Genomic DNA, 12858 nt, shown 5'->3' on the forward strand with positions numbered 1-12858 from the left:
GGTTTAGCAGCCCAGAGTGTGCCTTATGTACAATATGATATCATGCGTTAGTTTCCACTGAAACATGTAGAATTTGACATCTCAGGTAACAAGAAATGGCAAAATGAAGGAATATTTTATCCAATGCTTTGAAAATACTGTAATAGTTGAACGTAAAACTAGACTCACTTACTTTACCAGTTGATGTTGCGCATCGGATGCAGTTCTGATCAAACTATGAATAAATATTGTTATTCATGTCTGACTCCCGTCTCATAATGTAGTCACCGACTGGTGCGTGTTATTTCGTGATATTCGTGTTTATCCATTTATTGTTTGAGATACGAGCGGCATTAATATATCATCAGTCTGTTTGATTTGTACTATTTATACTAATACAACAGACTGGTAACGCGACGTTTTCTATTGAAGTAATGCGTGCCACGTTTGTTTAGGCATGGAGGTAAATTACCTCCTTGGTTTAGGTTGAAATTCTTACACAGCTGCAAAGATCAAAATGTCCAGAACGCATCTCCCGTTGTTTTTAAAATGCCTGGATCCGTTTTACAAAGAAATACGCAATTTCCAAAGAAGCGCGAAGTGTGTAAAATATCCGGTGTTCGGAAAACTTCGACGGTGTTCATGTCAATACTACTGAGAGTGGCACACATACCATATACAATTGAGCCGAATATTAAAGTCTTTCTATAAATTGTCTCTAGGTATTTATAATTTTACATTTAGTTAACACAAGCTCACGAGACAAGAATCTAATGTATTAATTCAGAAAGTGAATTCCACAAAAAGTCAAAGATGATGTGTTTTGTACAAAGGGATGTCATTGCCATTATCTTTGAAAGTATTAAGGTAGAGATGCATGTTTGTCGGCACTTGGGAGTGAATTTATTTTTTGCTTTTTATTATCCAAACAGTCTTGGCTATAGACTGTTGAAATTTTGTAGAATTGGGAATAGTGGAACATACTCAAAAAACGATTTTAAAATATAGATAACTAGTGCAAACCCCCGGGGGGTCACTCTATATTAAAACCTTACACCATGTGTGTTCTTGTTAAAAAAATAATAGACCCCTAGGGCTGGCAGCACATTGGCAAACCATACCCCCCTTTTGCGGACGCAATGTATATTTGGTACCCCCTAGAGCAGACATATTGAAGAAAAAACACCCCCTATTTCAGACACATATTGAGAACATCGTACCCTATATTGCGAGCATTCTCTGTCGTTTTTTGCAATCAAGTGGAGTGTGATCAACTCAAACAAGTTACTGTGTATGCAACTCCTGTTGGTGTCATTCATTGTTAGATGAAAAAAGATGAGAACTATGACATGATTATGAATATGATCATTTATTTTATAGTTTAATACACAATGCACACGACTTGCCAGGATTTTTATTCCCTCAGATATCATTGCGCAATTTTATGTTCAGCTCCGGGTGACTTTGGCATGATTACAGGGCAGAAAAGCCAGAAAAAAGCAGGAGCTGGATGCAAATGAGACAGGGCGCGAAAGAAGTATTGGAAGTGTGGATGACTCCGGGGAATGACTTTTTGTATGCGGCTTATTGTAATCGACGAAACAAAACAAAACGGGATAACACACATAATAAAAATTAAACTGTAATCAGTGAAAATGGGTTTTATACGCACAATATTTACAAAATATTTGCCGAAAATAATAATATTTATTACGTATATGGCTTGTTTCGCTAATTACAGATAATAAAAAATCTGTAATCAGCGAATACACAAACAATATTAACAGCCGTCGGTTGAAACATGACCAGTATATTCACCTTTCAGTCGCGTATATAACGACATTAAACATTTGCTGAAAATAACGGGGATTTTATGATCAGTGAATGGTTCATTTCGCTATTTATATATAATTGTTTTATGAAGTATTATACACGACTTAAAGTTAAAAATACTGGTCAAGTTTCGTCCGATATTTGTGATTATTGTATCTGTAATTTTTAATAAGACCCGCGGCGAACCACGTGATTGCAGATTTTCGATTATCTGTATTATTTAGTGAAACGAACCATTTACTGATTATATTGTTATTATCGGCAAATGGTTTATTTCGTTATATACTCTTAACGAAAGGTGAATATACTGGTCAAGTTTTGTCCGACAGTTGTGAATATTGTACGTGTCAGACCCTTGTTTCGCTGATTACAGATTTCGATTATCCGTAATTAGAGAAACAAACCATTTACTAATTAAAATTCCGTTATTTTCGGCAAATTTTTTATGTTATTATATACACTACTGAAAGCTAAATATACTGGTCAAGTTTCCACCGACAGTTGTAAATTTTGTACGTGTAAGAACTTTGTTTCGCTAATTACAGATTTGTGAGTATCTGTAATTAGCGAAACGAGCCATATACGTATTAAATGTTATTATTTTCGGCAAATATTTTGTAAATATTGAGCATATAAAACCCATATTCACTGAATACAGTTCAATTTTTATTATGTGTGTTATCCTGTTTCGTTTCGTTTCGTTTCTTCGATTACAAGAAGCCTTCTCCGTATGCTCGTGTTGGAAGTGGCGGGAAAGTCCCAGTGGGAAAGTTTAGGCGGACGTTTGCGGCCTAGTCGGGGCTATGGGTCCGCCAATTCGGGGCCTGGGGCGGTGTATGAGAGTAGTTGTTGCAAGAGCGGGCCTATAGCGGGCGCGGCAACCCTGTGAGTTTATTTCTGGGGGCCTATTGCAGACATTAGCATTTTAAAAGGGTCTATTTGCCTCCCGCGCGGGCCCGCTCTGGAAGGTGAAAAACACCCCGCTTTCCCGCTAAATTTGGATCGCACATGGGGTAGTAACAGAATAAAGAGTGAACCCCCCGGGGTGCAAACATTCTCTCTTTTGAATGCTTAGCAAGATTTAGCAAGGCTGTACATAAATAATAAAAAAGAAACATGGTGAAAAAAAGAAATGACGGGATCTCCATATTATGCACTATATTTAACTTTTAACAAAACGATAATACATTTAAATTTGGAACTGTTACAGCCATTTTAATTATGAGCATTAGCAAACTTCTTACTGAGTGAATTGTTATGCAAATTATGCAAATCTCAGCTTCCTTTTAGTGCACATCCCAGAACTTTAAAATAAAATAGCTCCGAGACGCTTTGACCTTTTGTTTTGAAATTTTCACAAATGATTGACAATGTGTTTATCTTCAAAACGCCGTCGGGGCATTGTTTTCGGTTGAACAGTGTTACAACAATCGTACGGACAACTAGCCTGGGTGTTAATTTATGCATAAACTTGAAGTAGTGAAATTTGGGCTTCTGTCCTGCAAAATTGACAACTGGTAGACAGTTTTCAAGACGGCGCTTTCTTCATAGTAAACAGATGTACCCACACACCAATTTTGACAGGAAACAGAAGCATGGTTTAGGAGCTATTTTTTTTTTAAATCACTTTTGACCAAAAAAGCACATTTTTGTGCATATTTCAAAGTACAGTGTCCATAAAAAAATACTAATTTTTTTTTAAAATTCATTCAATAAGCTTTCCGAAAATATATAGTTTTGTGGACAAGGGAGGTCATCTTGGTTTCCTAATTAACTAATTAAAATACCTGTCAGGTAAACTGCATCTCTACCTTAAATTACGAGATAAATTTAAAAAGAAATATAAAGATAAAAATATAATAATTATAACAGTACAACATGTATTCATATATAATACACTGTATTATATGTCAAATGTATACATTAAACTATCATATATATAGAATTTAAAAATGTCATGGTTGGTGTGAAATCTGCTTGTATATAAATAATTAAATCTGATTGACATGTCTCATATACAACACGTGTAAGCTACATTTAAATTCGAAAATGTGCCGCCCGACGACTGTAACACATTATTTTGTTGTAAATTATATTTTTGTTACAATTGTCACATTTTGGTGGCAGTCGTTCTTGTGCAAAGTTAAATAGCACCTAGTGGGGTAGAAATGAAATTTGAATGGTTGAGCAAATGGCCACCTGGGCCCGTACATTGAGGCAGGAAAGACGGACTTTTGGCTAGTCACTTGCCAGGGGACCAGCGACGAGTGAGCACACTAAATACCATGTGCGGAAGGTAATGGTTTGCCATCATAGCCATGCATTGCAGGCAGTTATCAAGTTATGAACTGAAGCATGTGCAAGTCGTGTGAAACGCATTGTGTTGTAACTGACAAGTGAGTAATGTAAATTTGTTGACTGAAGCTTTGCAGTCAGGGAATTTGATTATTGTAGACCATTTCGTGTACTACGCTTATGCAGGCATTTTTGCTGTGAATGTTATTTTTCAATATCGCCTTCAGACAACCTAGCTGAGGTGTGGTGGTCGGCGCACTGAGTGGTCCTAACTTCGTAGTGTAAAGTTTCTGCAGGATTTACTGGGGCACGCTGTAGACGCCGGGGTTCAGATTGGAACTTGCTGTCGGGTCTACGTTTCTCTAGGTCAACTACTGTATGGCGAATGTACGCGCGTGACGGGCGGATATCTGCAGTTGATATTAGCAAGGTCAATACAGGAAACGTTGGAGAGAGAGAGAGAGAGAGAGAGACAGCTGTTTACGTCGCACTAGTTGTCGCTAACTGTGTGGGACCACGCACATTGACCATCCAGTGTTGAGCCGTATGTGGTGGTGTATAGCGTTTCTGTATAATTTTATTGTAATTTGTACTTATGTATTTGTAAAATAACGCATGATCAGTTGTCGGTTACGGTAGCGTGGCCGGCCGGGTAATTATTGAATTAGTACAGATTAATTTGGTTTGCAATGTGGGAAGAACTTAGTACTGATAATTAATGTGAAGTTCTTTGGGCAATTATTTCTAAAGCCAGACTGCTGTAGAGTGTGAGAGTACAATTGTATTTAAATGAACAATATGCATATTGAATCCATAATTCAGAAATATAACCATTATGTATGTTAATTTTGTTTTCTTGCTTTATGTATATAAATATGTATAATGTACCATGGTCAATCTGATTAAAATCTGATGTAGTGTACGGGCTTTAATTATTTTGGCTATAAACTTATTTTAATTTTATTTTTTATTACATTTGTTATTAATGCCCTTTTATTTTATTTTATTTTATTTTATTTTATTATTTTACTTTGATTTTGATTTTGTGATTTTTTTAATTCCGCCCTACCTACATCTGAGCCGATGCCTATGTAACGAGATTTCAACGAGACCCACTATCGACGATTTTAGTCAACGAATCATAGACCTCCTTCTATAGCGCACATGATGACGTCACCGGGCGGAGTCGGGTGGCAAACACTCAAATAAAATGGCGGATTATACCGACGTTAGTGACCGAGAATAACACGGCTTTACGGTAAGTTTATCATTGTCAAATGCAACGAAAGTCATTTTTATGTTAATATTGTGGCTCGAATGGTTCGACTTTAGATCGTTATTTTGCATAGTTATTCTGGGAGTGACGATTTTGTTTCCACCGTTTCGACCGAACCACAGGGAGCCCAGGAACCATAATCAACTATCAACTGTAGTACGCAGTCTCTATGAGCGGGGGGTGGGGGTGGGGCGGTGGTATCGGCTGGTATCTAGTGTAAGAAATAGACAAGGGATGAAGGCTCCAGCCAGCTCACATTTTTTAAACTCGAAAAAACAGACGAAAAAAATAAAAAATAAAATCTAAAAAAAATACCAGGTTGAAGAATATTAGTTGCTCCTTCGAATTTCGCCAAAGCCTTACCTATATTTTACCGATATCTGCAGAATAAATCAAGAAAACTACACAAATTGACTCCATTTAGGAATTCCTAACGGTTAGTCCGAACGCACGACACCGTTGGAGAGGCGTGGCCTGTTCAGCATTGTCAACAACCAATCACAAGACTGGTTACGAACCAGTTGAGCAAGGCTAACCGAGTCGTGACCTCGATGTGGTTCGTAACCAGTTTTGTGATTGGTTGTTGCCAAATGCTTACAACCACGCCTCCAAACTTTGCCGTGCGTTCGGGCAAACCTGGTGAGGGTGATGTTTTGTTGAAGATCGGGCCAACATCGTCTACGGTATTGAAGCCGTAGCTGTAAATATTCATCAAATTGTATCATCATTTTGTACATTATGCAATAACTCTTTATTAAAGTAATTGAGCTGATTTGGACTGGAATAAAATATTTTTTATTTGGAACACATCGCAATTGATCAGGAAATATTTGTTTGCTCCAATTTTCTGCGTCGATGCCGTGGGCCGGTGACCGTTATACAATTTAAAATCAGTTTGCATTGTTTACTATAGCTGTTTACAGTGTTCTAATCATTACGATTTACTTATTTTTTTGCTTCCATTCTAGTTAATTATGCTCAGTGATGTAAAATTGAAGCGATGACTGAATGAACGAACCTTGGCTGGCGAAGATGTATCTGGAAGTGTACACATTTGTTGGAAGTGAAAAAAATATTCAATGTAATGACAAAAATTGTAAAATGCTGAGGAATTTCTTTTGCAAATAAAAATATACTAGCAATTTTCTATTAATGGTTTATTCAAGTGGGCAAAATATAATGTACAGAAAGATTGCCCGTAGAGTATCGCTACACTGAAAAGTAAGCAACCGACAGCCTGTATAAAAGGGGGGCTGTGATTGGCTGTTACTTACGCGAGATTTGAACGGGACTTATATTGGCGTCGGATCAGATGTAGGTAGGGCAGAATTAAAAAAAAATCAAAGTAAAATAATAAAATAAAAGGGCATTAATAACAAAAGTAATAAAAAATAAAATTAAAATAAGTTCATAGCCAAAATAATTAAAGCCCGTACACTACATCAGATTGGTACCATGGTGTGCTTATTGTGTGCGAGTGCTCGAACGTGACTTTCGTGTATGAACAATAATAACTCCCCGAACCTGTGACAACAATAATATATTGTTACAGTAGGGAAAGGTCTCCAAGTGACATCTTTATTCAGAGGGAATAGGAAATATGGCACCTCCTATAATATTGTTATTGGTCTCGTTGTTATCCTTGAAAAATGTACATAGAACGCTCTGGGTAATAAGAGGAAGCATGTACCGTATTTGTAATGCTATGCGTTAGATTCCACTTCATTGCGTAATAAGAAATGGCAAACTGAAAGAATATTGTAACTCTGAATAGTTGCTTAAAAATAATGCAACAGTTGGAGCTAAAACTAGACTCAAATACATACCAATTGATGCTGTGCTGTTTAGGACATCGGATGCAGTTCTCGTCAAAACATGAATAAATATTTGATCCCCAGGCCTATAATGTGTACACCGACTGGTGCGTCTGATATTCGTGTTAATCCATTGATAATCATACGGACGGGAATAATTTATCACCAGTCTGTTCGATTTGTATGCAGGTGTATAGAACATGTTACAATTAACTTACATTGTGGCTAACTATTTAACTGTCTAAAAGAGTTAGCTAATAGAAAATGTGTTGTTCCATGATAGCGCTATTGATAATCTAGTTACACAGGTTTGTCATTGTTAAAGTAAGAAAGGACAAACACTACTGACCAAATTATAGCTGCATCAATATTCTGTATTAGCAGAGGCGAATGACTGTATCGACAGGACTACGCATGATAGTACCGTTTCGTAAAATATGTAAATGGATGGTTTTGTCATGGAGATATTTCTGGTAATGCACAAGTTCTAAACTTATAATGTATTAACTAGTATACAACAATAAACACTGAATGGCTTACCAATAAGCCCAAACACTGAAAGAGTAGATTGTGGGTTATTTATAGTCTGCAAAATCCTTGGCTTACGGGAGTCACTCAAGATCAATGATTTCAAGCCCCTGGTCCAACGAACAGCTTCTGGAGAATGATCCAACACTGTCTATTGCCTTCCAGGATTACACTCTTTTGTTGTTGCTTGCATTCTTTGGAGCAAATATTGGTGCCGCAAGTGTTATTTCACTGTGACAATTCAACAGTGGTGAACATTGTCAATAAGGGGCATTCAAAGTCACCAGCTATAATAAAACTCGTGTGCCGTCTAGTCATTCTAGCAGCCACCGATAGCTTCACTTTCCAGGCAGAACATATACCTGGGTCCTTTAACACTATTGCTGATTCTCTATCACGTTTACAGGTTCGACGTTTCCGGAAAGTAACCCGATTTGCACAAGAACAGCCGTACCCATTACCTTGAGATATAATGTTCAGTTAAATGATGCTATTTCACACTTCCAGGATGCTTCCCTCAGCACAAGGAAAGCCCAGTCCTAAGTGACAGGAGTACGTGCGTGGCCTCGCTTTGCTGGTCTCTTTGAGTTACCGTGTACTGCAGCGTCCTATCCAGATATTTCAGAGGACACCATAATTTACTTCACAGCTCACTGTGCTTTCAGCCTGCGATTAAAACTTTCTATGGATAAAGTTTACCTCGCTTCTATTCGAAATCTCCACATTCGGGGAGGCTATGGAAACCCCATGATCACATCCGAGGGTTTGGAGTTCGCTTGTCTCTCCCATATGTTGAGACGGATTCACCGGATACACGAGTTCTTCATCTCGTCCACGGTTGCACATAAGCTGCTACAACTGCTGCAACAAGTCAAATCCCGACCATCTTATGTCTGCTACATTCGCACACCTAGTTTTTAAGAGAAACCTTTATTGTCTTAGCATCCACATAGAACCGCTGTTCGCACCATTGTCAACAGCATCATGGGCCACACATGGCTGTCTCACAGACCCGAGGCACTTCCCTCCACCTGTGTTTCAGTTTCATGTCGCCCAAACATTGTCCCTCTCCCCCAGGCCGCACATAGCTGTCCCACAGGTCGCGAGGCATACTACCTTCCCCTATGTTGCTGAGTTCATGTCCATGGGCCGTGAGATGTTCACAGTTTAGTTATCTCAAGTTATTCTTGAGCAGACCACGCATACCGTGAACATCAGTTCCATCTGCACCACTCCTTGGTCTGTTAAAGTTTGAGTCACCCTTTATTTATCAGGTCTCTTTATTTTTATTTTCATGGTCTGCTCCACTAGCAGCCCGTGTTCTCTCGTTTGGGCATTGGATTTCATTCCGACCCCCATAGCAAGGTTGGGCGGCCTCATGCAAGTCCCCCTTCTTTTGGTCTTGAAATACATCGCTCACTTGCTGTCTCAGTGGATAGAAGTGGCACCCCTGCCAAAGTTTATTGAATTGTATTTTATTAAATCTGTAATTATATTAGTTTGTAGTAGTTGTTTGTGATTGTAAGCTGTTATTTTCAATAATTAATGTTTCTCTACCTTTTTGTGTGTTTTTACAAATTGCTTACTTGTGGCTGCACAAGTGTGAGTTTTTAAGAACAAGTAACCCTTGAGCTTGGTACAATTTTATGATTCAGGATGTTCTGCTCTCAGCCAATCACAGCCAGTTTATTTCCAGCAATCAGCTTGCATCCTTGTTCATCAATCAGCTTCATTTCGCCAGCCAATCATAGCCAGCTTCTAAACACGTACCGTAGCGTCTCTACTTCTTTTGTTTTCTTTTGTTCAGCAGTTTCATTCATTGTCTTTTACGCGCCACCACTCAAGCATTGTTTTCTCTTTGCTCGTCATCCCACGATAATCCCCTTCTTCCCCCTTTTCTTGTTTGGCCTCCTTCTTCCTATCAGTCTGGGCAATGGATTTCATCGTAAAATGTGTGATACCACTGGTAAATTTTACTCTATTGTTTGCAAGGCGGGATTCAGAAGACGAGCTCTATTTACCATTCTTAAAAAACGATGAAGAACCAGAATATAAGAACACTAATATGTACAGAGAACAAAATGTTATGTGCATTACATGCATAGTTTCTTTAACCTAACGATGTAAATGTATCTAAATGGCCCAGGTTATGTTATCAGAGTCACCCAACTAAAAACAAAAACATCTATGTCAAATCTAACCCTGACCTAAAATTGCTTGAATTGATTGTGTAGTGGGATTGGATATTAGCTTCCATAAATTTCCACCTACAGCCATTGGCGCGAAATATCACCATGTTTGCACCTACAAGAAGACTGCTAAGCGATATTATTCGTCTCCCAGACATCACATATAGGGAGTGTATTTATACCCTGCCCAATAGTAAATTTTCAAATAATAAATACGTCTACCCATATACTCGTAATCATGTCTTATTTAATATATTGTACGGTCCTAAAGAACGGGCCACTACAATTAAAATGTGTATTATTAAAACAATCATAAACGTTCAGCCACTACAGAAGCTGTTTTGCTTATAACCATTCTCCTGTAACATTGTCTGTGTCTGTGCGCACATCTGAAAGATAAGAAAAAGATGCGTGAATTGTAAATGACATACGATTGTTACAAGGTGATCGATGGCGAAGTGGAAATAATATAATAAACCGTAGATCATTAAACAAAAGTTCATAATCACAGAACAACTACAACCAATTGAAAATACATAATCATTTATACATCACAAAAAAACATTATCAAATCAGTGAAAAATATATTGATGTCATCTTAGATTATCTGTGTGACAGCGTTATCTTATTATAAAAACTCTTGATGTGAACAAAAAAGACGATGCTATTTTAACTCGTATGTACCAAAGGTGTAGACAATTTATGACGGTGAAATTAAAACCATCTCCTCTGTCGCACAGACTGGTACGAAGCAGGCTCTTACAGCTGAATTCAAGACACGGATCTAAGTATAAAGCAGAACAATAACAAATGTGCGTCCACATATATTCGAAATGCGCGGTTACCGTGCAATAAATTTAAATTAATTTGTGTGTGAGTGAGTGTGGCGATATGTTGATTCAAAAAGATAAATCATTACACTTGTTTATCACTCGGTGATATGAATACACCAATGCTCACAAGGTGTTATGCTGCTGATGTATATGTGTATATATATATATATATAATGATTGTATAAATAATGTATGGCATAAACAGAAATTGTAAAGCACGGTTTCAAGTCATTCAGCCAAAAAGTGGTGCAACATGTATAAACATAAAGCCAAGAATTGGTGTCAGTAAGTACATTCTACTCTAGACTTAATGTATATAATCAAATTAGAAACTGAAAAACAACCTATTTAATGGTCTAAAAATGTATGTGGAAATGTGTACCCCTCATGGTTCGGTAGAGTGCGAGAGGGGGTATTGCTGTTACAGTACAGAAAATAAACAATCAACGAATGTACTGCAATTTGTATGCAGTCACTGTTCACCAGTCTTGTTCCTCCAGTGCATTGCTAAATATGGACCACCATCACATATTCAATTTATTTGGTTCTCAACAAATGTAGTTCTTTTTAGCGCCAGACACTGATTCCCGTCAGCGACATTTAGAAAAACTACCCCATTCGCTTGTTATTGAATGTTTTTGAATCTTTGGAAGGTGTATATCAGAGAGTGAAACATGCATGTTTTTTATGGTCATGTACGTTTCTCTCAAGTTTGCAGACAAACATCCACCAGTAAATATAACTTTGTCAACCCATTGATTACACACCTCTCGAAACTTATCAACACTGATCAAGTTCACAGTTTTTCTCATTTTATATTCTTGAACTGTTTCATAAAATTTACCCGCTGTCCAATGGTTAAAGAAAAACATTTCTACGAGTTAGGTTTTCTTGAATCGCGCATTTTATAGCTCATCTTGAAAGCTTTGTATTGACATATTGAAACATAACAATAATGCCTCTAAGTAATATTTGAGAAAGATAGAGCAAAGTAGAGCGTGTGATGTTTTTTAAATATAATCAATTAGCGCCGATGTTGCTTTGACAATGTCTTTCTTGACAGTCACTTCACGGCGTGTTGATTCGTTGTCAAATTCACTCAATACAGCCTCAAGTGTGACTGGGGTTACTTTGTGAACAACCATTTATTTGCAACACGTGGTAAAATATTGTCTCTGTGAAAATAATGTCATCACAAGTGAAGCTCCAAAGACCATGAACATACTCTCTTGCATTCTGATTTGTTTTCATTATATTAAGAATTGCCCTCGAGCTGTTTAACATATGCTGCTTGTTTGTTACAGAATGACCATTTAATTAAAATAATACTGATATAATACTGACAATTACATCTCCTGTTTAAGCCCGGTCTTTACACTGTAAGTACACATAACTAATTAATATAGCTATGTAACATGTTGCTGTCTCTTTTTCACACAATAAATATAATATAAGAATTATCAGCTGTCGCACACATTACACTAAGGAAAATCGACCACGTTGGTCCACCGGGATCTAATGTTCCAATATAATAAATATGCAAAGCAAACAACACATGTGTCGAAGGTAACATCTGTCATGTAATGTCGTTAAACAATAGCAGTAATATGTAGTGACATGGTGAGCTGAACCAATGTGTAAGCAAATGTGTTTGAACTGATAGACAAATAATAAACCATACCATGAAATGACAGAACATGTAGATGATAGCCACACAAGCAATGCATAAGATGCATTTTTCTCATTTAATCATTTGGTTGTAAATTATGAATTTATTTTCAGTCATAGGCGTCACGCAACTCTATTTTACTATTTTTAATAATAATAATTCACAACACATGCAAGGCAATTAGATTGGCAAATTTTATACAAACTAAAGTATCTTGTCAGAATCTTACGAGAGAGTCGCATTATCATGGACATGATAACATGCATCACATGAATAGTTGTATATTGTCTCCTCTTTACCGTGATACTTCAAAAAAAAAAAAAAACATTCATAATTTTGGTCAACAAAAGCACATGTAAAACATTTTATGGTTCCAAGTGGGTATTCTAGTAGTCAAGGGTCATGTTCAAGGAGTGAACACTGTCCCTACCCCGGCTCTGGT

Source organism: Saccoglossus kowalevskii, chromosome 6 (genome assembly GCF_978046115.1).
Source record: "Saccoglossus kowalevskii chromosome 6, keSacKowa6.1, whole genome shotgun sequence".
Classification (NCBI taxonomy): Eukaryota; Metazoa; Hemichordata; class Enteropneusta; family Harrimaniidae; genus Saccoglossus; species Saccoglossus kowalevskii.